General features: G+C 36.5%; 1 non-coding gene across 1 annotated transcript; it reads left to right on the top strand.

Moving 5' to 3' along the window:
• Window positions 1-7,764: 7,764 nt before the first annotated feature.
• On the top strand, window positions 7,765-7,870 carry LOC120105042. The gene has a single exon (XR_005507421.1). It is a non-coding gene; the product is annotated as a small nucleolar RNA R71 (small nucleolar RNA).
• The last annotated feature ends 14,795 nt before the right edge of the window (window positions 7,871-22,665 follow it).

Here is a 22,665-nt window from a genome sequence, read left to right as displayed (position 1 = left end):
CCTTTCAGGATTATAATTTGAGATATGCATCTTCTACATTGTAGCTCATCTTAAATTATTAAGATTGAAAACACATATTTCAAGAACATTAGAGCACATCCAGAATCTTTGTAATTCATATTGAATTTTGGTACAAATTGGAGGATATTATGTACTAATGTTAGGCAAGATAAAAGATAAATCAGAATCAATCCATTTTGCCTAATTTGCAAATTCAAATTATTCTTTTCTTTTATTTTTCAAAATATATTCATTAAAACAAAATGAACATGTTTCAATCAAATTTTATAGGCATGAAGCATTACAAGTTATATTTAGGAAAGATCTTTGCTATTTGAATATTGAAAACACATAATTCAAAACATCATGTCACATGCAGAACATAATATGCATTAAGTCATAACATCATGTATTAAAACATTAAGAGCAAGCATGTCAAGGATCAAAATTAATTCTTTTCAAATAAACTATCCCTATTTATATATAATTCTACACTGATTTTATCCTTAAGGTGTGTTTTCAAGTGATCGAAACTTCATTTAGCTTTTCACAAGTTATTTTTATATATATATATATATATATACTTTCATTTATCTTGACATTCATTTCCTCATTTTTGAATTTCTTCCTTTAACCACTTAGTGAACATTCTAATCTTCATTTCTTTCGGTTTTACTTTTCTATGCTCTATACTCTATTTGCTCCCTATCCGGTGGAGTTGGAAGGGGCACGAGGTACTACCACTAGCCTCCCTCTTGTGCCGTCCCTAATATGCCCTACACCGAATAGTTGGGTCAAATAGTGTCGGGTACTACCACTAGCCTCTCCATTGACACCATCCCTATGATGAGCAATATAGAAGGGTTAAAATGTTCACTTCAAACTTTTCCTGTAATTAATTACGGATTTTTATCTCTTCCAAAGGAATGTTCATATTAGTCTCACAAATGTGCCAGATATATTATGCTTGTTTTGCTTTTCCTAAAGATTGGAGTATTTGCCTTTACTTAGATTTTACTTTCCTTGAATAATATCCATTTTCTTTTCTTTATCTCTCTCTCTTTTTATTATTCTCAAGTAATTTACATGAAAGAGCAGAATAAAGAAATAATCTTATATGCTGCATATAAATGTATATCATGCAAACAGCATTTTCATTATGCCCAATGATTCATAGCTTATCACAAGTTATTTTGAATTAGAGATTTGAGGCATAAACTTGTGTATTTCATGGTTATGTATTATAAAGAAAAAAGTAAACTTCAATTTAATCACACCATGGAACAATCATCGCTAGCATGAGAATGAAGCATGATATCAAGATGATCAGCAATTAAAGGTTTAATCATGCTACCATATAATTTCAGACTATTGATTTTGCTCGACTAACTCACAAGAGAAGAGTTTAGATTACCAGTGCATTTAGCATTCTTCAAGCCAAATACCTTTTAGATTCTTTACACCCTTGGCTGAAGAAAATCTTCCCCTTTTTTTTTTGTTTGCAAGGGAATGTTTATTGTATCTTTCATCGAGGTGTCCTTCAAGTTGAAATTTCTTGCTCATAAATCCTGTATCATTAATGAAATCTTTTTCTTTCTTGAAGGAAAGTCATTAGTTTCTTCAAGATACAGAACATTCATACAATATATTTCTTAGCTAGATGACTCAACATAAGATATGACAATAATTGAATATTAAGTCACTTTACTCAAGAGATTGTCTAAATATAAGCAAGCACAAGTCATTTGAACTAAAGAGATAACTTCATTAAGTAAAATGGTTCAAGGACAAGCATGTGAGGCAATAGAAGGATTCATCAAGGTCAAATCATTTTTTTTTTTTATTTTCAGAATTAATTTAGCTTAGATTCTATTTGCTTAAGATAATTATCAATAAGATATACAAGTTGAGTTTTAATCAAATTATCTTAAACAATTGTTTCTATCAAAATTCAGATTGTTACATAGAATCAAAGTGATAAACTATATTCTCAATAAAAGATCTAGTTTTAATAAGAATAATATAAATTGATCTTTCTACAACTAGTATCTTTTCATTGAATATTCTATATGCATTGCTTAAAGAGTAATATCCAAAGAAATATTGTTTTATTAGATTTGGCATATATTTCATTCTTGAGAACATAATATGTATAACTGAAAAACATGAAGGTATGCAACATTTGATTTTCTGTTTTTCATGAGTTCACATGGGGTTTTCTTTAAAAATAGATTTAATAGAAACCTTATAATATGACAAGCTGTGATGATAGTATTAATCAACTGTTATCACTAAGCATTGTCCTTACACAACAAAGGTTCTATATTTTTTTTTTATTTTTATAACTCCTATATGCAATAGTGTTCTTGGTGCAAGCACAATTGTATTCAATACCATTTTATCAACAAATTGGTTTTCAAAGCTGTGCCATGAATTTTCACAGTTTGCAAACCTTTTTCATTTGAAACCTTTTGTAAGTTTGTGCCAAAGCAGAAAATATTTCAATTTAAGTGCCAAGAATAAAACCAACATTAGCTTTGAGAAATCATCCATAATTACGAAATTAGAGAGCTTATCTCCTAGGTTCACAAACCTAGAGATCCAAATAAGTTCTTATGGAGAATTTCCAACGGCTAAAAGGTGGAAACAATGTTTTCAAATTTAGAAATGATTCTAGTTTATTTTTCTAGATGACATACATAGCAAACTTTGACCTTGCAAAAATTAATCTAAGTGAATCAATGACAAGGTCTTTTGAGATTAAGTCCATACTAGTATGAGTTGATTTTATATGCCAAAAGTGGTTTCTTTAATCTTGGTATTCATAGTGCATATATTTAAAGGCATACCAAGTATATATTCTCATGTCTATGATCAATAAGATAATACTATTGATAAAAACTCTCAATCAAGCATATAGAGAATTCATAGAGTTATTCTTAATAAATTGATTAATCATTTAGCAACTTATCCAGTAGTAAATAAGGCATACTATAAAATGAAGTGATTTGATTATATTTTTAAAAATATTACCTATATCACAAAATTGATTAATACCTCCAATTTATGTTTTAATTAGATACTAAGGCAAAGAGAATGATGAGATGCAAGGATTACTAATTTCATTATTCTTTTCATTTCAATTATTTTTCTAAAGTATATTTTAAGTTTCATTCTTTAATATATGTCTAGAGCACCCAATTTCTAAATTAGCATCTTTTGTTGGAGCCTTGAGTGCTAGACACACCTACAGAAAATATTCAGATTTTCAACTTAGGAACCCAAGCTCTTTTGGGTCCTTGTAGGTTAGCTATTATTGTTCCTTTTGGAACCCATATTTTCTTAATGGCTATTTTGTCCATAGGCTTGCAGATTCTAGGATTATAAGGAATGTACTTCTGAATACTCTTATTAAATTTAACAAACATCGATTTAATATAAGTAGACGATGGATTTTTAATTTTCTGTTTTTGCCTTTTAGGTTTATCAAATTTGTAATGTATAGATTTAGAAACGACAGAAGAGATTTTGCTTAGCTTTTGTTCCTGTTTATCAACATTATAAGAATCTGTTTTAAAATAATTAGAAACTGTTTTAACAAATATATTCTTGAAAGATTTTTGGGTGTACCAAGGTTGATATCCCAATCCAACTTTATCAAATTCAGCTATTTGATTATTTATCATTAGGTTTAATTTTTCAGAGCTGAAAGTAAATCTTTCAACAACAGGTTTCAATTTGTCAACTTCTTTAGTTAATCTTCTATTATCTTCTGAAAGCAATTCATTATTTTTCTTAAGTTTATCATAGCTTTCAGTGAGAAGTTGGTTTTTCTGATTTAGTTCTTTATTTTTTTCAATTAAGATTTTAGTTTCATTAGTATGTTTCTTAATTAATGTTTCATAATAATTAGACAGTTTCAGTTTTTCATTTATTAGAATTTTCTTTTCATTCGTCAGGTTCTTATTTTTACAAATGAGTTTCTTATGTTCTTTCATTAGATCAAGAAATGCATCATGTAACTTATCACGTGTAAAATCATTTTCAATTTTATCATATACTTCATATTCAGAAGAGGAGACACTTTGTGTTTCAATACATACCTCGTCCTTATGTGCGACAAGGCTTAGGTTCTCAATATCAGCTTGCCTCTTATCTTCTTCAGAGCTAATTTCAGATTCACTAAAAATGTTAGTACTTTCATATTTAGCCTCTAGCATATTCCATATGTCTTTAGCAGTTATGCAAGAAGATATGCAATTAAACTCATTCTCATCTAATGCACAATATAACAGCTTCATGGCTTTTGAATTTTGTTGAGCCATTTTCTTATCATGATTAGTGCTTGTGTGTAGCCCATTGACTATAATACTCCATAGATCATAGTTATGTGCTTGAATGAAAATGCGCATGCGTGCTTTCCAATGTGTGTAGTTTATGCCATTAAATAGTGGAGGTTGATCAATTAACTGTCCCTCTCCTAGGAAACTGTCTATTTGAGTTGTCATGATCTTTGGCTCTTTGACGGTTAGGTCAAAATCAAAAAGGCAAGGAATTATAGAGCACCTGCTCTGATACCACTTGTTGCCCAAGGTGACAACTCAAGAGAGGGGGGTGAATTGGGTTTTTCTAAACTTTTGGTGTTTTAAAAGTTTTCTTAATTAAGTGCGGTGGATGCTTTCTTAAATTACTTGAATGAATTAAACTAGAGTAAAGATGAAAGATAATGCAAGAATAAGCATAAGAACAAGCACAACACAAACACAGCGATATATAGTGGTTCGGTGCACCCCAAGGCACCTACGTCCACTCCCCAAGCGTCCCCTTGGAAATTTTACTATAACCCCTCGGATTACAGTAGGATTGTTTTCCGGGCTCACAATCCAAAACCTTTACAATTTGGTTTTCCGGGCTCACCAAAAACCTATGTTGGTTTTACGGGCTTACCAACAACCTATGTTGGTTTTACGGGCTTACCAACGAACCTTTGTTGGTTTTACGGGCTCACCAACGAACCTTTACACTTGGTTTTGCGGGCTCACCAAAAACCTATCCCGTTGGTTTTGCGGGCTAACCAACCAATCTTTACAAGAGATTAACAAACAAAAAGAAAGATTTAAACTCCTAAATGAGCAAATGAAACAATATGAACTACAACGAAGAGTTTAGAAAATATTTATCGCTTTGAAGTGGCTTCTCTCTTCTTTGTCAAGGATGCTTCACTCTTCAAGGGAGGATGGAGCTCTTGATGACTCTTTGAATCTGCTCAACCCCTTTCTTTTGACTCTTGAATGAAGCACTTGAATGAAGCTTGCCTTGCTAGGATTCTCTCTTGAATGCACTTGATGTATTTTTCCAAAAGCTTGATTCCTCTGATGAATACTCCCTCTTAAATACTTCTCCAACCTTCAAATAGTCCTTTCTGACCGTTGGATTGAAGAAACTAGCCGTTTATAGCCGTTGGGAGTCCAAAAAGTATTTCTGCACAACTAGCCGTTATGTTCAGCCCGTGTTTGGGTCGGCTCAACCTGTTCTTGGGTCGACCCAACCTTGCCTTGGGTCGACTCAAACATTCCTTGGGTCAACCCTCTCAGAAACCACAGAAACCTCAATTTCAGCCTTCCTTCCCATGGGTCGACCCAACCATTCTTTGGGTCGACTCAAAGTTCACTTGGGTCGACTCAACTTCTTCTTGGGTCGACCCTCTCAGTAATTCCAGAGAACCGTTTTCTGTCTGTCTTTCTGTCTTGCCTTTGGGTCGACCCTCTCAGGGTTTGGGTCGACTCAAGCTTGGGTCGACTCAACCACTGTGTGGGTCGACCCTCTCAGTAAATCCAGAGAGCATTCGTCTGTTGTGTTTTGAGGTTCTTTGGAGGTTGGGTCGACTCATGCTTGCCTTGGGTCGACCCAACTCACTGTTCATTTGTGCCATTTTTGCATGAGTGGGCCAGATGACTTCTTGATGTGCCGGGGTCGACCCAATCAACCTATGGGTCGACTCAAACCACACTTTGCTGCATTCTCAAGGTTAGATTCATCCAAATGAACAAGGCCATTTATCCATTTTCAATTAAACAAAAATACTGAGAGTAATGAATCTATAAATGAAGTATCAATTTAACTTATAGCATGCTCTAGATAATTGCTTGTTAATCATCAAAATAACACTATCATCCTCAGGGCCGCCCAAGGATAACGGGGATTTGTTTCTTAGGATTAGGTTCATGTTCCATATCAAGGACAATGAAATCTACTGAAAAATAGAATTTGTCTACCTTGACAAGAACATCTTCAATTATCCCACGTGGTGTTTTTACAGATCGATCAGCCAATTGAAGGGATACCGAGGTTGGTTTTAACTCACCTAACCCAAGTTTCTCATAAACTGAATAAGGTAAAAGGTTGACACTTGCCCCTAGATCTAAGAGTGCTCGATCAATGAAATTATTTTCTAAGACACAGGAGATGGTGGGAGCACCAGGATCTTTGAATTTCGGAGGGGTGTTGTGTTGGAGAATAGAACTCACTTGATCAGTTAGGAAGACCTTTTTAGGCACATGTGTCCTAGATTTTCGCTTTTGTGTACAAAGGTCTTTGAGGAATTTGGCATAGGAGGGAACTTGTCTAATAGCATCAAGAAGCGGAAGGTTGATTTTCACTTGTTTGAAAACCTCCATTATTTCCTCTAGTGAAGTTCCTTTTTTGCCAAAGGGAGAGGGTGAATTAAGAGCTTCAGGATATGGGGCCTTTGGGATATGAGTTTTGGCAGAAGGTGGACTAGGTGAAGAAGAAGAAGAAGGTTTTTCATTTGACACATTTCTATCCTCTTCTTCATCTTCCTTATTGTTGTCCTCCCCAATCTTATTGTCTACTACACGTCCACTCCTTAGGGTAGTCAAAGCATTGGCTTGTTCATGATGAATTGCATTTAGTTGATTTTCTTGAGCCATGTATTGTCCCCTAGGATTACTTAGTGGTTGGCTTGGAAGTTTTCCTTCCTCTCGCTTGTTTAGTGCATTAGCTAGTTGACCCATTTGGGATTCTAGCTTGGCGATTGATTGCGTATGAGAGTGCACTAATTGTGTAATGGTTTCCAAACCTTGAAGGGCGTTCAACACTTTCTCCTCAAAGGCTGTGTTTCTTTGGGGTGGAGGAGGAGTGTGTTGAAATTGAGTCGAGGGACGGTAGAGATGAATATTTTGTGGGGTTTGAAAATTCTGAGGGTTTGGAAAGTTTTGGGAATAAGGTTGGGTAGTATTCGAAGCTTGCTGCTTCCAAGAAAAGTTTGGATGATTTCGCCATCCCGGGTTATATGTATTGGAAAATGGGTCATTATCCGGTCTAGGCAGTGTTTGAGCAGCATTGATGTGTTCTTGCACGAGTTCGGAGAATTGGGGCGCTGAAGGGCACTCATGAATAGGGTGAGATGGGCTAGAACAAATAGTACACACTTGTGCTTGGGAAGAGTTCATGTAATGCCCACCTATCATCAGTTGGTCAATCTTATGGGACAATGCATCTACCTTGCTAGACAGGTCCATAGAATGACTTATTTCACAAATGGTCCCTTTTCTTTGAGAACTCGGGGGTGCTTGACGAGAACATGAAGCATGGTGAAGGGAGTTTTCATTAAGATTTTCAAATAATTTCCATGCTTCATGCTCATTTTGAAGCATAAAAGTGCCCCCGCATGCAGCATCGATCATCTGACGGTTTCGTTCTGTCAATCCGTCATAAAAACATTGTACTAGTTGCCACTTAGGTATTTGATGATGAGGGCATTTACGGATTAGGTCACGAAATCTCTCCCAAGTTTCATGAAATTCTTCTCCCTCGGTTTGGGAGAAGCTTGTAATGGCACGTCTAAACTGGTTCGTTCTTCCTATGGAAAAGTATTTTTTAAGAAATTCTTGTTGCATTTGACCCCAGGAATGAATCGAATTGGCCTCTAAAGAATTCAGCCATTGCTTAGCTCTATCTTTAAGGGAGAAGGGGAATAATCTAAGTTTTAAAGCATCATCAGTGAAATTTTGAATCTTGACAGTAGTGCAAATCTCAAGGAATTCATCTAGGTGTTTATATGGGTCTTCATTGGTGAGCCCATAAAAAGATGGAAGCATTTGGATCACACTAGACTTTATTTCATATTGTACAGCTGCTACCTCAAGTAATCGAATGCAAGATGGGGAAGTGTAAATAGTGGGAGTAAAGTATTCCCTCAGGAGTTTGGGTTGTTCTTCAGCCATCTTAAGAGGTGGGGATGATCCTAATGTTTTGATCTTAGCTCGAATGTTCCTAAGGGTTCGTTCTATTTCAGGGTCAAAAGGTAATAGGTTTTGTACTCTAGAACGACTACCGTGCATACACTAGTACTCGATCAATCAAGCATGCAATAAAAGAGAAAAGCATATCAATCCTAGTCTTTGTCCTAAAATCACTAGACAGCTCCTAACTGGTTTGAAGAGGGCACCTAAGCCTCCAATCCGGTCTAATGAACCGAGTTGACCAGGTAAGCTCCCAGGTAAGTGGAGGGGTCACGATGCGTTCGCAAAGGTCCCACTTAAAACCCACTTGCCTCGAACAGATGAACTGTCTCCCTTATAGGGACAAAGCTTGCCTAGACATCAACTAAGCCACAGAGCGAAATTGGTGCAACTTTCGGTGATCTTCGTCCTATTGAGCTCGAATGTCCCTAGGAGCCAACGTCTAATTGATTTTAATTAAAGATGACACTATGTGAGATTGAGTTCACCTAAGTTGGGCAAGAGTCCGGTGATGAAATCCGGCTCTTATCTTGTTGGGGTGATTGCCCTTACTATATGCAAATTGATTTGTGTATGTGTATCAAGCATGCATTCACAATTTTGCTATAATTAAAATCAAACAATCACCACAAAATTTCAAACCAATAATTAATTTAAATAAGAAAAGTTTAGAGGTTACCAAAGGGAATTTCCCCAGCAATTTTTTTTTTTTTTTTGCAAACCTCTACAACATTTCTTTTCCGGCAGTTCTCCTTTTGATCATCCCAGATTTTTTTTTTTCCTCGATTCTTGATAAAAAAATAAATAAAAAATTAGTAAGGGAGAAAAAGAAGATAAGAAAAGTAACAATAATAGAAATTTTTTTAAAATTTTTTTTTAATTTTTAAATATTTTTTTTTAATAAGAAAAATAACTATGCTAGCAATCCCCGGCAACGGTGCCAAAAATTGATCGGTTCTTTCAATTTTGAAATTAAACCACGCAATAGCACGTATCCTGTAGGATAATGATTACGGGTGTCGGTCCACAGGGATTGGAGACAAGTTATTTTTCCTAATTAAATAATTACTTCAAAGGGGATAAGCTAGAGTAAATGATAAAAATTAAGAATTAATATGGGTGTAGTAGTATATATTATCAATGGAGAGAGGTGTTTAGGGCTAGATTCCACCGATAGATTTATATCCGTGACGCTTTCAATGATTGAGTTGTATGTAAGACTTGACTGCTTCCGACTACAAGCCAAAGCAATCACAAAAGAAAATTATAACTAATTCCCAGCATGAATCATCTAAGTCTAGCACAAACCATCTACTCTAACGATAAGCATGACCTGTCTAACCTAGCATGATGCATCTGATCATTAAGTCATTAAACATGAAATCGATGTCACATGAATATCTCCTCCAAACCACAGGTGTTGGATTCAATGAAATAGATCAATCTATGTAAAATATTTTATGCAAGATAAATGATTCACATAAATTGGATAAATCGTAAGATCAATTGATAAATTCTTCATCATGCAACCATCTTACAATACAAACTCAAATCAATAAAAATGAAACGAATACTCCTCTATGGCTTCATCAAACCCCTAAACCGAGGCTCAGCTGCTCATGGTGCTTGTCATCTCCATTGGTTGGCTGAAGAACTCCTTTGCCCATCCGCCTCAAACCCTCTCTATTTTTTATTCTCTTTTTTTTTGGTTTTCTTTTTCTCTTCAAAACAGAGCAAGCTCTGTTTTTTTCTTGGAACCGTGCCCCCCCCCCTTCTTCACCGTCCTCTCCCACTTCTCTTATATAGGTCTCTCCTCTCTTGGTGAAGCCAGCCATGAATCCAAAGGGAGCGGACGCATGATCCTTGGGCGGAATGCACATCATCGGCTGGATCTCGGCAGCCGGTCGCGGAAGAGTGGTCCGTGGAAGATGAATACGGATGGGAGAAAGGTTGAATGCATATCCCGATTTGGATGCGTGATCCTTGGCTTGATGCGGGGAGGGCTGAATCATAGGATGCTGGAATTTCCTTCACAGATGCAGGGGATACGCTGGGAGGAGCCAATCGGAGGATTGATGAGAATCCGAAAGGGGAAGAGGCGGAACGCCATTCTTGTGATTCGGCAGCTGATGGCTGGGCGGACGATGATCGCGGAGGAGATTGGTCTTCCACTCGGTCGCTGGGCTGGAATGGGCCGATCGAAGGATGTGAATCTCGGCTGCTGGGCGCTTGGAATGGCTCATTGGTTGCAGCCGGCTGGGATCCTGTTGTTTTGAAGCGAGGGCGGAGGATCGGGCTGATTTGGAGGAAGAACGTGGCTGGGCGGTGATCGCGGACGGACGCATGGACGCCGGCTGCACCGCGTGGAGGATCTTTCGGGCGATGCCATCTCATGGCCGGAACGGGAGAATCGACGGAAATCTCGACCGTGATGCACTGTGGAGAGGAGGAAAGAAGATGAACAGTGGATTCATTATAATTTTTTTTTTTTGTAACACTGTTCATATGAACAGTGTTTTCACGGGACACTGTTCATATGAACAGTGAATCCGTGATGCACTGTTTATTTTATTATATTCATTATTTTTTTTTTTAAAATTTATAAATTTTATATGAAGGCATGTAAGGAATTGGTTGAGAATTACTTTGGGTTTGAGGTGGGTCATGATCGTTGATTTGGCTTGAACTTGTTCTCGAGCCCAATGTCATTTAATTCTTACTAAACCGCTTCAGATTGGACTCAACCAGATCAGACTGTGACTTAATAAAAGGGTTAATCAAATATTTTTCTATACAATTATAACTTTCAATCAAATCAGGACCAAAGCCCATTTAGTTATAACCTTAGTCGGGTCAACACAATCTCCTTATATATTTTTTTTTTGTAGTTTTCATGAAAGATTACAACCAAGAGAGAGACAAGTTCAGAATCTAGTTTAAGAGAATAATTACCATATTTTAAACTTACTTCAATGTTTGTTCAATTTCATGGTAAATATGTATTTATCAGTTTAAAAATATTGATAAGTGCTGTGGAAAGGTAACTAAATTATAAATTATTAAGCACTTATCATCTATCCTTCTACTTGCCTAACTTTGATACATAATGTCCTAATACTTGTTAAAATATCCTCCATTTTGTATCGAAACTCAATATTAAATACAAAGATTCTAAAAGTGCTCTAATGTTATTGAAATATGTGTTTTTAATCTTAGTGATTTAAGATGAGCTACAATGTAGAAGATACATATCTCAAATTATAATTTTTGAAAGCTTTCTTGGAAATTCTTATGAAAATTCAGAATCTGATTTTGTATAAAAACTTAAACTTAACTTAAAAATGCTTATATCGTTACATCTTTGTAACCTTAGTTATATGCTTCAATGATCGCGTTATTCAGGAGAATAACTCAATATGATTTCTAAAATGAAAATTTTAGCATAAGAAAAACAGAATTAATTTTGACGCCTTGGTTGATTGTTTCGATACGCATCCGAAACATATCATTTCTTATCTTTAAAGTGTACTAATATTGGTCTAAATGATGTGTCTTTCGATGATCTTGATTGCAAACAATATTTTTAAATATATGATTTTATTTTGATATTGAAAAGATTTATTGTGCTTCATGAATACATTGCTGGAAAACTATGATTAAGAAAATGAGTTCTATAAATATACATACTTCAATGATCATCTATATGTTTTTCTCTCCTACATTCTTAAAGACTTCCATCAAAATATATATATTTTTAAAAAAGAGTGAATGATCTTAAGTCTAGAAACATTTCAGCTCACTCAAATGATTCTTAAAAGAAAGAAAATGTAAATGCTTTTTAAAGAAATTGAGCTTCAAATGAATCATTTTCTGATTAATATTTCTATACATTTCTCAATATTTAGAGGAAGCATAACTTGTTCTTGAAGGATTAAAAAGAGTGATTGCTATAAATTTTGAATAAATCTAGATCACTCTACATTCTTGATATCATAGAATTTCTGTTTTTATTTACGCTTATCATTAAAATCTGAAATTCAACAAAAAGAAAAGAATGATTAAAGAAGAATGCATCTTTCGAGGGGGAGCTTAGACATATTCAAAAGCCACCATCATATGATGCATATCTTTTATATTATATGGATTGATTTTGATGAACTTCCTTATATTGCATAACTTACTTTAGTTATATAATAAGCTTATACCTTGAGATGAGTTCTATAAAGGTTGTCTTATCTCAAACCTTGAGTCTTATGAAAATATGCTGAAACTTATAGAACATATACTTTTCAGATAGACAACTTGAATGTTGTTTTGAACATTATCTTCAAATTCTAAACTCTTAAGTGGAATAATCAATTAAGGGGAAGAAAGAAAATTTCAGAATGAGAGATCATATGGAACTTAATCGCATAAATCCATAACTAAAGAAGAGAGAAAGAATACTAAATGAGAAGTGATCCTAATATCCTCCAATAGGTATCATTTGAAATTTAAATATAAAAATCTTTATGATACACCTTGAGGCTTGTTATTTGGTTAATATATCTTATGCATAAATCATGAACCAAATTACAATTCAAACAGTTGATCTTAAGAGCCTCTAGCTTAATGAAAAAGGAGGAGAATAATGTGTTGAATTTTCTTGAGTATCTCTCAGAAAATCTATTTTGGAATTCACTAATGAGTCCTAATTGGCTTGCTCTTTAGAACTTCAATTTAGTGCCAATTCATATTTTATGTATCAAATTGTGCTTATTTTTTAAAGGAATAAAAGAAAGTCTTTAAAAGAACTCTAAAAGAACTTTCAAAGCTTTGCATTTTATGTATGCTCTAAGATATATCATAAATTTCATGAATTCATATTTTGATATGTATGCCACAATATTTTTTTTATCATGAAAGAACTTTGAAGCCATTAAAAATTAATGATCCAACATGATGTTATATATATTTTTTTAAAAAAAGTTTTGTTCTTATACTCTGAAAATTAGTTCAATTGCTCTCATGTTGCTAAAATACTTAATATATTGGGCAAAAGATCTTAAATGAACAAGCTTTCATACTTATTATTAAAGAAGGGGTTAGATTTCCATTCGTGCTTTCTTTGAATATCATTCTTGGTACTTCTTGAATTAACTTGAGAAAGATTCCACCTACACTTGATTTGAAAACTATCTTTGGAACCACATTCGATGTGTTCTCATTATAATTGGCTCTGATCTATGCTCATTAATCTTTTTCTAACATTATTGCCTTGAGTTATATGATTCATATTCTTACAATAATTTGACATGCAAATCAGAGTATAATAAGAAAAAGAAATATTTGAGTATTCTTATCTTTGTGCTTAATGTTTCACTATCTTTTTGATGTTGTCAAAAAGGGAGAGAAATATCTAAGTATATGCTCATAATGCTGTATGTGTTTGATTATGTTAAGTTGATTAAATCTAAAGCATTATCATGAAGTATATTTTAAAGATATATATTTTCTACTTCAAACAACTTAGCTATGCATTACTTCTAGAACACAATATATTTTATATTGCATATACTCCAAGTTTTGTCATCATCAAAAAGGGGGAGACTGATGACCCAAAGATTGATTTAAAGATTGATTTTGATGATCACAAAACCTTGAAGTATAAATACTAATGTTTGTGTTGCAAGAAGAAAGATAATTTGTTTTGCAAGGAACATAGCAAGTTGGAAAAATACAAGAAGGCCTCAAAAGCTCTCAAGAAAAGTTGGAAGAAAGCTACACTTTATTGGCCCAAGTTTCAAGTTCAAAGGATTCAAGTTGGAGGAGCAAATTCAAAGAAAGATTCAAAAGAATAGTCCTCGAGTCGACTCCTGGAAGTTTAGAGTCGACTCTGACACTCTGGAGTTTCAAGAAACAGTGCTCGAGTCGACTCCGATACTCTACGAGTCGACTCCGACTGAGAACAAACAAAAAGACAGAGAGTTGATTTTCAGCGCTACAGTGCTCGAGTCGACTCCTACTTCAGCGCTAACAGTGCGGAGTCGACTCCCAGCTACAGTGCCGACAGGACTACTATTCACAAGTCGACTCCTGTTTCAGCCGAGTCGACTCCTACTTCAGCCGAGTCGACTCCAGCACGCTGGGAGGCATAACGGCTAGTTTTTTCTCAACTCCAACGGCTCTATTTTTGTCTCTAACGGCTAGATTTTTGTTCCACTCCCTCTAAAGCTATAAAATCAAGGGAGAGCAAGGGGAGAAGGTATGAAAGTGGGAGAGAACATTTAGGGAAGAGATTTCAAAGAGATTTCAAAAGAACCTCCCAAAGCACAAAAGGGCCATTCAAAGCAAAAGTGAGAGAAGAAGAGCATCCAAGTGAATCCCAAAGCTTCCTCTCCAACTGTGTGCTGCCTCAATGATCCTCTACCTCGTGCCAAATTAGAAGAGGGTCAAGTAAAGAAGAAGCCGAGTTCCTTCATCTACAAATTTGTTTGAGGGGCTTCTTCTCTTTACTCTACTTGTTTACATTGCTATATTTGCTTATTTAAGAAGCTTGTATTTGTTTTAAATTCTTGTTCTAAATATCTTGTAACTTGATTCAATCAAGGGATTGAATCAAGGGGTTAAGGTTTGTTGGTGAGCCAAAGGGAAAACCAACATTGTAAGGTTTGTGGTTGGTGAGCCTTGGGAAAACCAACTGGGTTGATTGTGAAACCGGAAAACAATCGTTGTAAGGTTGTGGTTGGTGAGCCTTTGGAAAAAACCAACTGGGTTGGATTGTGAGCCCATGAAAACAATCGGTTGGTTCTAGTCGGTAAGCCTGTGAAAACCGACCGAGTTCGTTGTGAATCTCGCAAAACAACAAGTTGGGTTGTGAGCTTGTAAAACAACCGACTGTAATCTGAGGGATTATAGTGAAATTCCCAAGAGGTCTTGGGGAGTGGATGTAGGTGCTGAGGGTGCACCGAACCACTATACATCTTTGTGTTTGTGATGCCTTATCTCTTGTATTTCATGCCTTACATTCATGCTTGATTGTGTAATATCTCTAGCTTTGTTTTCTATAGAGTTATAAGTGATTGTTTAGAATTTGCTTAGCTTCCACTCCATTCTTACCATAAACATAAATTAAAATTGATCATACAACTATAAGTTAATTTTAGATCCAATTGCACCCTAAGCCATAGTATAATTGCTCTAGCTTAATTTTCCACTGCTTTACTTGCAATTGCCTAGAGCTTAAGTAAATAACATCTTATCCATTCCGCTGCATTCTATTCAAAGTAAAAATTAGGAAATATAATTTTTAGAAAACCCAATTCACCCCCCTCTTGGGTTGTCACCTTGGGCACATTAGGGATTGTAGGCAATCCTACTCCAAGTAGGAATCCCAGTCCTACTCCAACTAGGATTCCCAGTCCTAATCCAATTAGGACTCTAGGAATCCTACTCGAAGTAGGTTTTGTGTTTAAGTCCAACTTAATTAATTCCATTGTTCCTTCTTCAACTGATTATCAAATCGAATTGATTACTTGTGATTCCTAATCACGATTCAACCATCGGATCGGTCAATACTTCTAATGTGTGTGACCCATAGGTTCTATTCTGTCTGGTAGTGAGATATATAATGATCTCTATCAACAATATCATTGAAAACTCCTTTCAAATAGATTGGAACGATTCCAACTCTACTCATTAGGGTTTATCGATCATCGAGATAATCCCTGTGAGTCCACCATCCACCAGTGACACCTAGCAGCATGTAGTGGCTACCAGTAGAATAGAATGATGAACCTCTAGGTGCAGTTATCGTGTGATACAGTCCTTCTATCATGGATCCCTACAAGACGGAGGTCATGGATAACTCGTCAAACCCCTTCGTCTGTCATATGTCAAGATTTAATTCGACTTAAGTTCGAGAGCGGAGAACTCTTTCTCCACTGTGCAATCTGCCCAGCCGAGGTTTACGAACTCAGTCTTATAAATCGCATTAGGATCTCTCCTTATCTATCAAGGTCGATAGATTCGTTATAGGTGCATACCCTACTCCTACAGTGAACCTACTGCAGCCAATCTACACTGCATGGACCCATATGGCTAGAGACCATGTTATGTGCAGTCAAACTACAATAACCTCACTGTGAGGTAAGCCGAAGCATCGCAGGGTCAAAGGACCAGTCACACTACTGCAACATCAAGCAAGTCACTGACGAGTGGATAGCATCCAAGTGACTTCTTGTCTTGGTCAGCTCAGTACCTTGTTCTTAACAAGCACCTGCACTATTACTTCAGTGTCGCCACACTGTGGACTCGAGTCTCGTCCATCCATAAGGAAAGCAATGTGTGCACTGATCGGATCGATCACCGTCCTTGTGATGATCCATTGATCAGGAGCATTCAGAAATTAATCACCAATGATGCATGGCTCAAATTCTTAACTCTTAAGAATAACGCATCATCATCTTATTAATTCTTGGACGATTCATAGACACATAACAATATGAATAAAAAGATGCTTTTATTTATTCAATAATAAATTGTCAAGTACAAAATTATGTCCCTAGAATTAACAATGTGTCAGCCAGATTGGCTTCTAGGGCATACATCTAACAATCTCCCACTTGCACTAAAGCCAATTGGTCATATATCTTAGGCCCATCTTCTCAAGGTGGCTTCAGTCTTTTGCTGACTCCAGCTGCTTAGTGAATGGGTCTACCATGTTGTCCGCGGAGTCTACTCTCTGCACCTCGACATACTTCTTCTAACATAGTCCGCGTATGAGGTGGAAGCGCCGCTCTGATGATCCTCCAAAAACCAAGAAATAAATCTTTAGTTCTTCTCAAGTACTTAAGAATTTCTTCACAGCTGTCCAGTGTTCTTCACTTGGATTCGACTGATATCTGCTTGTGACACTCACAACAAGGGCTATATCAGGTCGTGTACATAGCATGGCAATACACGAGGCCTCCCTATTGCTGATGCCATAGGGGATCTTGCTCATGCGTTGAATCTCTTTAGATGTGTTTGGGGCACATCTTCTTGGAGAGATGAATTCCATGCCTTAGGGGTAAGAGACCCCTTTTAGAGTTTTCCATGCTGAACCTTTTCAGCACTTCCTCTATGTACATCTTCTGTGATAGGCCAAGCATCCTTTTAGATCTATCTCTATAGACTTTTATTCCCAAAATATAGGATGCTTCCCCAAGGTCTTTCATGGAGAATTCTTTTGACAACCAGACCTTGACCGAGGTTAGCAATAGGAATATTATTCCTATCAGGAGGATGTCGTCCACGTACAGTACGAGAAACACGACAGCACTCCCACTAACCTTTTTGTAAACACATGGTTCCTCTTCATTTTGATGAAATCAAACATTTTGATTGCGTCATCGAAACGAGTGTTCCAACTCCGAGATGCTTGCTTTAGTCCATAGATGGACCTTTGCAGCTTGCAGACCTTGTGATCTCCATCACTGGAAGTGAAACACAAAGGCTGTTCCATATAGATATCTTCATCAAGATATCCATTCAGGAAAGCAGTTTTTACATCCATCTGCCAGATTTCATAATCACGAAAATGCTGCAATGGCAAGCAATGTTCGGATGGATTTTAGCATGGCTTACAGGTGAAAAAGGTCTCCCTGATAGTCAATGCCTTCGCGTTGACTATACCCTTTCGCCACTAGCCTTGCTTTATAGGTCTCTACCTTTCCATCCGAACCTATCTTCCTTTTGTAGATCCATTTACATCCAATAGGTACAATACCTTCTGGTGGATCTTACTAGGGTCCAGACTTGGTTGGAATGCATGGAGTCTAACTGCTGACTTCATAGCTTCCAGCCATTTCTTGGAATCGATATCAGATATCGCCTCGTTGTAGGTTTTGGGATCCTGTATGTGATCCCTATCTCCCACTAGGAATATTTTCCTCGTATCCTCTTCTAGTATTACCTAAGTATCTATCGGGAGGATGGGAGACCCTACTAGATCTGGCGAGGTGGTTGAGGGACTCGTGTACTGGCTCTGTATGAATGGGTTCGATAGGATCCATAACTCGTTGCTTTTCAGAGACTTTCTCTTCAAGCTCAATTTTCCTCCCACTGTCTTTATCAAGGATAAACTATTTTTCCAAGAAGATGGCGTGACGGCTCACAAACACCTTGTGATCCTCTGAGACGTAAAAATTATCCTAATGACTCTTTAGGATATCCTATAAAACGAGCACTTATGGTCCTAGCCTCTAGTTTGTCCGCCTGTAGTCTTTTGACGTGGGCCGGACATCTCCAAATCTTGAGATGACCAAGACTTGGTTTTTTACCATGGCCATATCTCATACGGTGTGGTAAGGAACGGATTTAGAGGGAACTCTATTCAGTAGATTACTGCGGTAAGTAAAGCATCTCCCTAAAGAAACATTGTAGATCAGTGAAGCTCAATCATGGACCGGACATTATCCAATAGAGTTCCGATTTTCTCCTCTCTGACACCCCGTTGAGTTGTGGTGTACCCGACATGTGTCCACTGTGAGACTATGTCGTTTTCCTTGAGATAGTTCTGGGAATTTCCCACTAAGGTATTCTCCTCCTCGATCTGATCGAAGAGCATTAAGAGTTTTCCAGTTTGTTTTTCTACTTCATTTTTGAACTCTTTGAACTTTTCAAAAAGATTCAGATTTTGTGTCTCATAAGATACACATACCCATATGATCGGTTTCTTTCAATTTTGAAATAAACCACGCAATAGCACGTATCTTGTAGGTAATAGTGATTACGGGTGTCAGTCCACAGGGATTGGAGACAAGTTATTTTTCTTTTAAAATAAATCACAAAAAGAAGGATTTGATAACTTGATTTAACTAAATTAATCTATGAGTACCGAATTGAAATTTATCAAGGTAAATAGATCTGGGTTTGGAATCCACCACATAGCATTGCATCAAGGATTGTGTTCTTAGTTTTTATCTTTTTGGAGAGGCATGCAATTTTGGCTACAAGCCTTTTAAAATAAAAGCATAAGAGTGTTAGAAGATCCATCTTCGGTGTAGCATGAAGTGTCTACCTAAGTATGCTAATCTAGGATGCAGCACACTTCATCTTCCTAGGATCTGGATCATCTTAGACTACTTTAGCAAACATGATTAGTAACTAGCATGCTCAAATTTAAATATCATGAAGAAATATTTCATTGGAAATAAGAATTTAAACAGACTCCAAAATAATAAAAAAAAAGTAAGAACTACAATTGCCCTGATACATTGCTAGGGCCTTCATCCAGCCCTAGACTAGATGTTTAGCCGAGCAATGGCTTCCGGACGACCTCCCATCTTCAAATGAAGTTGATCAACTCCCATTATCCCAAAATATCGAAACTATTCTCTTTTCCCCTCCTTTCTCTCTTTTTTTTTTATTTCTTTTTCCCTTCTTCCCTCTCTGGCTCTCTTCTTCTTTTCACCGAAACAGAGGGTCTCCCCTGTTTTTTTTCTCTCGAACCCAGCTCCCCCCTTCCCAAGCCGATGGCCACCTTATATAGCCACTCTCACCTGGTGATGGATCCCCTGGGAGTACGCTGGTGAGGATGCGAATCCGGGATGCTCATCCGATGGGAGCTGGCTGCGGGACTCAATGTGGAATGCATCGCGGGAGAAGAAACGGGGGACAGATCGCGGACGGTTGGAATGGCTCAAATCCGGCAGAAGGGGACGGCTAGATGCTTGATTTCATGGGATGCTGGAAGCGTTAATCAGGGAGGAGAGTTGGTTGCAGGATTGCTGGGGACGATTGCTCCGATCTTCTTCTGTCTTTGGACCGCGGAAGGAATGGATGCGGGATCGTCGGACGCTGATGCGGAAGGATGGCTGACTCCGAGAGCGGCTGGGACGCGATGCTAGGAGGAGCGGAAGAAGAAGGTGGCCGGATCCATGGCGTGATACGCTGGGAGCCTGCGGAGCTTGTCTCGGACGCCCGGAATGGCAGCCGTGCGGAGGCGCTGGTCACGGCGTGGAGATGGAAATCCGAAAGAGGAGATGCCGCATGTGGTTGATGGCGGAGGAGCTGGGAATCCGGAAGAGGAGATGGCATGAACGCGGTGGGCACGACGCGGGATCGACGGGAGGAAGGTGGACGGCCCTGATGCAAGGAGGGAGGAAAGGGGGGGAAGAAGATAAACAGTAGATATATGTATATATTTATTTTTTTAACACTGTTCATATGAACAGTGTTTTCACGGGGACACTGTTCATATGAACAGTGAATCATGGATATTCAATTATTATTATTATTATTATTTTTGTTTTAAAATTATAAATTTATATGAAGCAGGTAAGGAATTGGTTGGGAATTGGCTTTGGATTTGAGGTGGGTCATGATCGTTGATTTGCTTGAAATTGTTCTCGAGCCCAATGTTATTTAAATTTAATTCTTGCTGAGCTGCTTCAGATCGAACTCGACCAGACAAGACTAAAAACCGGACCGTGACCTAATAAAAAGGGTTAATCAAACTTTTGCCCCATACATAATTAATTATAACTTTCGATCGAATCAGGCCCAAAACCTATTTAATCATAGCCTTAGCTTGATTACAACTCCATCAGGTTACTAAACGGGTCAACACAATCTCCTCCTTATATGTTTTCCTGTAATTTTCATGAAAGATTGCAAACAAGAGATAGACAAGTTCAGAGTCTGATTTAAGAAAAGAATTATTTGCTTTTTACCATATTTTAAATTTATTTCAATGATCATTCAATTTTATGGTAAAATACGTATTTATCAATTTAAGAACATTGATTAAGTGCTATGGAAAGGATAACTAAAATTATAGATTATAAAGCACTTATCACACCCCCCAAAACCTATGTTTTGCTAGTCCTCGAGCAAATTAAAACTAGAAAAGAACAACTCTAACTCACTTTCGCAGGCATCGCGATTGCATTTACCATATGCAACATGGCTTTAAACCCTAGGTTACCCTAGTGGACGAGTTATAGTCTCGTGAGGGGTTTTCATGAAGATACCCACAAACTTCAATAAATCATTTTTTTTATTATTATTTATTATTTATTATTATTATTTTATTTTTTATTTTTTTATTATTTTTTATTAGATCGATTGATCTATGAAGTGAAAAATCGAATTCCAAATGCATTACTAGCTAAGATTTTCAAAAACTCTCTTTTATTATTATTATTATTATCTAAGATACATAAATGATAAGAATTTCAAAGCACACACGGTTTTATTTACTAAGTCAGCCCAAATTCTAGGTTAGTGTGCAATCTAAGTTAAAGTCATTAAGTTTTCTTTTTAGGGAGTTGTAAGACTTATTTATACTGGAGTGCTCGGTGAAATCTGGACCGTACCCAAGCTAAGAGTTCGGATCTCCAAAATATTGCTAATACCAGTAGTTTCCAAGGATTGGTCGAAGGAACCTACTCACTGATTCAAAATCATCTTATTCTGCAGGATTTCGAGAGTTGTGGATGTTTACTTTAGTACCTCACGGGCTTATCTGTAATATTCCAGTTTACTTGAATTTTACAACGACGGCTTTCACACTATTGTCTTTTCGGTCAATACAGCATTTTTTTTCTTTTTTTTTTCTTTTTTTTTAAGAAAGATATATAAATTGTGCACTTTTACTCTTGTGGTGATTTCTCCGTGTAACGAGCAATCAGTCGACAACTCTCACACCAGTTGGCATAAGGTGTCGGGCATTCAGACTCCCCCTACGGACTTATGCTCGGAGTCCTCATCACAAGCCCACTTGACCTTTGACAATAGGTAGCCCTTTTCGATGTTCCTGACTAAATCCATTTTTATTGATTTTTTTTTTTATTGGATTAGATAAGTATGATTCATCAGGGTCCAAGGTTGCTACTATACTATCAACATAATGTCGAGCCTAGACCTTAGAAGGGTCGGCCAGTGTTGTAGTGAAATTCCAAAGTATTAATTAGCTTACAACTCCCTAAGAGAGACTTAATAAAAAGAACTTAAATTTGTATTACTTCCCACTAGTCATTGGGGCTGTTAGATTTTTAATATACCATGTGTGTTTATCATTCTCGCATAAATGTATATAAATTATGTTTTTTTTTTAACAAAATTTTTTTTTAATAATTTTTTTTATTATTTTATAAAAAATGAAAATAAACACATTTTTTTTAAAAAACTATTTTTATTTTTTATTTTTTTAAAAAAATGATTTTTTTTTAATTATTATTTTTTATTTTTTATTTTTTTATTTTTTATTTTTTATTTTTTTTATTTTTTTGACGAAAATCAAGATGAATACCCCCAAACCTAAACCTAACATTGTCCTCAATGTTAAGAAATAATCTAAGAGAATTGGGTTGCCTCCCAACAAGCGCTAAGTTTATTGTCTTCAGCTAGACATAGTGAGATAGTTTTTTGCATCTCC

Source organism: Phoenix dactylifera, unplaced genomic scaffold (genome assembly GCF_009389715.1).
Source record: "Phoenix dactylifera cultivar Barhee BC4 unplaced genomic scaffold, palm_55x_up_171113_PBpolish2nd_filt_p 000182F, whole genome shotgun sequence".
Classification (NCBI taxonomy): domain Eukaryota; kingdom Viridiplantae; phylum Streptophyta; class Magnoliopsida; order Arecales; family Arecaceae; genus Phoenix; species Phoenix dactylifera.
The sequence above is the reverse complement of the archived record's forward strand: the minus strand, read 5'-3'. Positions and strand labels throughout refer to the sequence as shown.